General features: G+C 42.9%; 1 pseudogene; it reads right to left on the reverse strand.

The window, feature by feature from the left end:
• Positions 1–6,066: 6,066 nt before the first annotated feature.
• On the reverse strand, positions 6,067–6,238 carry LOC119875940 (annotated as a pseudogene).
• Between the last annotated feature and the right edge of the window lie 162 nt (positions 6,239–6,400).

A 6,400-nucleotide genomic window follows, 5' to 3' on the forward strand; every position in this document is an offset into this window, starting at 1 on the left:
CCCCAGCTCTTACTGTCCTCCCTGCAACTTCACAGTCACATCCAGCCAAGTCCCAGTACAAGGTGGAGGGCTCCGCAGGGCTATAGATAAAAGTCTTTCATCTCATTGGGATAGTGGCAGTAACAGGTTCAAACCCTTCATTCTCTAAGAGAAGTAAATGCCATAAAGGTGTGGTCAGATCAGATCCAATCGTGCAAGGAGAAGTGGAGCAAGGATGATCCTGACTGACATTGAGCTGCTGCAGCAAGCCCAGCAAATGACCCCCATGGTCTTCAGGGCCTGCTTCTTGGCATGCCTTTCCCTGGGCCCATACTTTCTCCAGCTCAATGTCAGTCAGGATCATCCTTGCTCAACTTCTCTGGTAACTGAGATGGGTGGCAAGGATATGGTAATTCACTTGGGAAGAGATTTAATGCCTTTCCTAGGTGTAAGTACAAGTGAATGTGTGTGTGTGTGTGTGTGTGTGTGTGTGTGAATGAGTCACTCACAGATTTCCTGGTAGACTTTCTCAGGGGAATCAATGCCGGCCAAAGGAATTTTCCACCATCCAATCTATCCCATACTACCTCACTGGGGTAGGCAGATCTCGTACCCCATTATCTGATGCATGAGTCACCTGGAATTCCTGAAATCTAAGTGCACAGTTTTGCCACTGGGCCTTTTGCTCATGCTCATCCCCTGCCTAGAATTCTCTTTCTCCATATTACTACCTAGTCAAGTTCTAATAATCCTTCAAGACTCAGCTCAAAAATCACCTTCTATGAACACTTTCCACCTCTTCTAGATAGAAGGGATCACCTATCCTTCTAAACTTTGAAAGCTCTGAGCACAGAAACACTGTCCCATTGTGTCCTAATAGGCTGTCTTCCTTCATGTAGATACCTGAGCTTCCTGCTGATGGGCCCATCCCTCATCCACCTGTGTGTCCCAAAAAATTCTTAGTGGCTGTTCATGCTAGATGATCAGTAAATTTGGAAAGAACGAAATGTTTTCATTAAACTGGAAACACCAGATTCTGGGAATGACATCTTTTTAGGACTCAAGTCTAGATAAGGATTTTCATTTCCTGTTTGCTTTTCAACACTACCATCCACACCTCCACCATATGTGACAGGTCTATAAATTGAGTAATCTCAATTCTCTCTTGCGTAATATAACTACATAATGGTTGTTAGGATGGCAACAGTTCCTGTGAAGATGAGAGGGTGGTGGAGAGGTGGGGTCCCTGCTTGTTGGAGATTATATCCTTAAAAAAAGATTTATGTATTTATTTGAGATAGAGCAGAGAGAGTGAGAAAGCACAAGCAGGGGGAGGGAAAGCACAAGCACTAGAGTTAGAAAGCACAAGCAGGGGGAAGGACAGAGGGAGAGGGAGAAGCAGACTCCCCACTGATCAGGGAGCCTGACTCAGCCCAATCCCAGGACCTTGAGATCATGACCTAAGCTGAAGGCATACTTGAAGCTGCTTCTTTGAATTTGCAATTTAATGTGATATCCTTAACTGACTGAGATCATATCTGATTTTTTTTAAGATTTTATTTATTTATTCATGAGAGACACAGAGAGAGAGAGAGAGAGAGAGAGGGCAGAGACACAGGCAGAAGAAGAAGCAGGCCCATGCATGGAGCCAGATATGAGAATCAATCCCGAGATCACTCCCTGAGACAAACGCTCAACCACTGAGTCACTCAGAAGTCTCAGATGATATCTTTGATTAAAATTAAGGTGCAGTTCTCTGGATGACTAGTCCATTGAGCTTCCAACTCTTGATTTCAGCTCAGGTCACTAACAAAGGGTCATGGGAAGCCTGTTTAAGATTCTCTCCCTCTGCCTCTTAACAAACTCTGCCCCTTAACAAACTGAAGTTTATTAAAATATATACCTCATGTACACAGGGGTGATACCCAGGGAAAAATTAGTAACTCCTGGAGGGGGCTTAAAATGCAGGATTAAGTGGCATATTAATAGGGAAAGGGGAGCAGGGATGTAGGCCTTTTAGGAGAGAGTAGCTGATTTTTTTTGGAAAGGTGAATGAGCCCTCAGAATAGATAAGAGGCAAAATAGTTTGTGGCAAAGTTTCCTTGTGTGATGTGTGAACTTCTAGTCTCCACACCTATGATGAGTCAGTCCTCTCTGGATACCAGGAGATTGTTGACATCTGAGTTCCTTTTGGAGTATCTGTCCTTAGACAAACTGGAATGTGGAGGTGTGCTCAGAGACAGCCTTTCCCTGCATTAGCTGTTTCTCAAATGCTTCGGCTCAAAATAATCTATATGTCAAAGCAATATATCTGAGGATACCATATTCTACTACCCTTCACACAATAACACAAAAAATTAACCCAAACGTGTGTGTGGTGTGTGTATATATGTATATATACATATATATTACACATATATGTGTGTGTACACATATATACACATATATGTATGATATGTGTGTATATACATATATATAACATATGATAAACCTATAAAAGCATTAGAAGAAAACATAGAAGTAAGTCTTTGTGGAAACTTGTTTGGAAAACCTTCTTAAATATACCAATTAGCACAAGTAACACAACAAAAGGTTAATTTGACTTCCTCCAAAATTTAAAATATTTGTGCTTCAAAGACACCATCAAGAAAGTAAAAAAAGACCAACCTACAGGCTGAGAGAAAATAATTGCAAATAGTATATCTGGTAAGGCTGGTATCCAGAATATATAAAGAATTCTTACATGGAATAATACGGAGGTAATAACCCAGTTTAAAAATAGGACAAGGATTTGGAGGTGTGCATTTTCTCAAAACAGTATACAAATGGACAATAAGCACACGAAAAGTCCTTAGTAGGGTGAGACACCAAGGAAATGAAATCAAACCACAAAGAGATATCAATTCACATCTACTAGGATGGCTAGCATCAAGAAGACAGACACTGATGTGGAGCATGTGGAGGAGGATTGTGGAGAAATGGGAACCCTCCTTTATGTCCTCAGACTATGGAGATGGAGTCAGTGTGGATGATGGTGTGAGATGAGGGGGTACATGTGTGGGGGCATAAGCCTCTGTGCCTGTGACTATGGAGGTTCATGGATGAAGTGTGGAAAACCATTACGGATGGAAACCATTATGGATGAGGAGCCGGTAGGGAAACATTGCTAGATAGGCATGGATGGTGGTCTGCTCCTTCTGACTTAGTCTTTTCTGTTTTAGAGTTCCCTTTCTGAACACTGTATCCAAACCTGCCATAATGATCTCAGTTTTTCCTTGGACAATTCTAGTTCCTTCATCTTTTATATTCTACGGGGTCCATGCCCAATAAACACTTGCCTCTTAAAACTATTTCCTATCCCCTTGCTGTTTCTTTTTCCTCTTTTTTCTTTTTCTTAACTAGTTGCCCTGGGGATTACAATTAGCGAGTCCACCCTAAACCAATCTAGTTCAGAATAACACCAACATTGCGCCATTATTATTTGACTTCCCTCCCCCTTTGTGCCATTACTGTTATACAGATTATTTCTCTATACATTTTAACCCACATACATTTTAAACCAAACAGGTTTATCATTGGTGCTTAGGCAATTGTCTTTTAAATCAGGGTAGCGAATTTACAGACATCAAATCATTATGTTGTAAACTGAAATTAATACAATGTTATATGTCGGGTACGTCTCAATTTTTCCAAAATCAATAGAAAAATAATTAATTACAAAAAGAGTAAATTTGTAGTGTCTGTCGTCTTTACCATGTAGCTGCCTTCACCAGTTGCTGTTTACGTCTTCGTGTGGATTCAAGGTACTGCCTCCAGCTTAGGCTTAGATTTGGGACCTCAAACACATTTACGCAGTGGCTTGTGGAAAATACTGGCCCCTGAAAGAAGCTAATGGAGTCAGTGTCACACATACTCTATTCATGGACCTGCCACTCTAGAAGAACTAGCAGCTGTCACCCTCCCTGCCCACAGGTAGCAAGGTATACACAGAACGGGCTCTACAGGAATCTGTGATCCTTCTGCCAGGACAGGGGGTAGAAACATGTTCTCAGATGGAGGTTATCCAACTTCACTTGCCAGGGGACATTGGATGTAATTACCAGCCCCTTCAGACACACGGACCCTGATTCCTCTGGGCAAACAGCCCCCTTTTCCCAGAGAGAAAATCCTGCACAGTCTATGGGTACTTTCTTTGAAGTTTGTTTGTTGCTGGGTGATTTAGGGAGACCCTGGGCCCTGGGGCCTCAACCCAGACCATCCCAAGGAGTCACTGAAAGTTCTTGGTCTTGTCCTGAGAAAGAAATCAAGGATAGACATGCAACACACACGGGATGAGTGACATAAGCAGGAAAGGCTTTGATTTGGCACCACCATCTTGAGCCTGGCTGGTTTGATTTGGCTTCGGCTTCTTCTCATGAAGTTCGACCAGGCAGGCTTCTTACATTTCTAAGAGTTGCCCCTGACTTCCTCATTGGTGACCTCCAGCTATTTGGTTAAAAATTAACTGCCTACTCTAACATGTTTGATCTGGATAAAAGAAGGCCAGTAATGCAGACCAATTAATAGATATCAGGAAAGCCCTATAATCTGACTCACAATTTATCACCAAATGGATGTGACTTGCATTTTAAATAGCCAGCAGAATGCCAGGCACATAGTGAGAACTTAAATGTGATGGACAGATGATTTTATGGACTGAATTTGTCCCTCCAAAATTCATGTTGAAATCCCCAACATGAAGGTAATAGAATGGGAGTCTTTTGGAAGTAATTGGGATGTGACGGTGGAGCCTCTATAGGCTTTAAGGACACTCAGAATTGCTTGTTGTAGCCTGCCTCTCTCTGCCAGGTGAAGACACAAGGAGAAAACTGCTGTGTGCAAGCTGGGAAGGGGGCCTCACTAGACTCCAGATCTTCTGGCCTTTTGATCTTAGACTCCCCAGCCTCCAGAACTGAGAAATAGATATTTACTTTCTAAGCCACCTGGCACATGCTATTCTGTTATAGCAGCCCAAGCTGGCTAAGATCATTGGATGGAATAGGTGGGACAGCTGTAAAAGTGAGGGGTGAAAATAGGCTTAAAAACATCGGGTCTTTTAATTAAGAGGAACTTTCAAGAGAAAAATGACATGAGAAATTTCAAAGTGACACCAAATCTTTGTTCTTAGACTAATTTTCACACTCCAAAGCCAGAGCCCTAAGACTTTTTCTAATGATGAACTACTTGGCTTTTCTTGGGTCCATAAGTCTTGGCTCCCAGGGGATTTTGGACTTGATTGTCAACTCATCTTTGATGATAGACCAGGTGCTATGTGTCTCCAGCTCCTTCAATTAACCAGTGTGCGCTTGGTGAAAGTGAATCTCTATCAGTTATGAGGGAAGAGATCCAGTAGACAAGGAAGGGGTAGGGTGGGAGAGGGGAGAGGGGAGAAAATGTGGGGAGATGGAGGAGGAGATGGGAAAATCGGAGAGGAGAAGAGGCAGTGGGAAGACAGGAATAGGAAGTTGGCGGCGATGGGGGTGGGAGTGTGTGACGGGTGGAGAGGAAAGGAACTCACTTTATCGTCAACAGTCGCACTCACACTGGAAGGGGTTTTGAGGAGAGTGGTGAACTTTGCTTTGTGATGTCTTTTTTTTTTTTTAATGAGTAATCATATTTTGACCATGTACAAAACTTTCCCTCAGCACACCTTGCTCCTGTCTGATTCCAGCAGAGCCTTCAACCACGTTGATGTGATGACTTTGGGAGGTACCTGCCCCGCAGCCACTTCCTGCCTCTTACTCTCCAAGGGTGTGCTCATCAGGAATGTGGCCAGTATCTTACATTGCCAGTCTTTTGTCATTGCTGCCACTGGCACAAGCCTGGAAGACTGTGAGTATCCTGGGATCTGGGGACCTGGCTCGGAGATAAGAAAGGGGAGGAAGACATGGGGCTTCCCCATGTCTCAGGCAAGTACCAAGCTATCCTTGTGCTTTTTTTTTTTTCCAGGTTCATAATTTATTGTACAAATTGAGTATCACATGATGAGTTGACATTAGCTTCTCCAAGCATGGGAACTTAACACATGAGGTCCAAGTTAAAGTCCATTTATGTTGCTTTCACAGCTGGTGTTTTTTAGACCTTAATTTGAAGTATAAAATCTTCAAAGCAATGCCTCCGTATGTGGCCAATACACAATTCATTCTACCTGTGAGATAAGAGTTGAAATATTTTTGATGCTAGTGAAATGGAATTGGGCATCAGTTTCTGGACCTGCCATGATTTCAATCTTGCAAAAGGTAGCAATTCCACTGGTTGTATCCTTCAACATATGCAGCTAACTTGCAGCCGCTCGGAAGAAGCCGCCTCTATCCTTGTGCTCTTAAGGACAGGGACCCCAGTCTAAGGCACTCTGCCTGTACTGTGCTCCTCCCATAGGGCA

This window comes from Canis lupus, chromosome 1, assembly GCF_011100685.1.
Source record: "Canis lupus familiaris isolate Mischka breed German Shepherd chromosome 1, alternate assembly UU_Cfam_GSD_1.0, whole genome shotgun sequence".
Taxonomy (NCBI): Eukaryota; Metazoa; Chordata; class Mammalia; order Carnivora; family Canidae; genus Canis; species Canis lupus.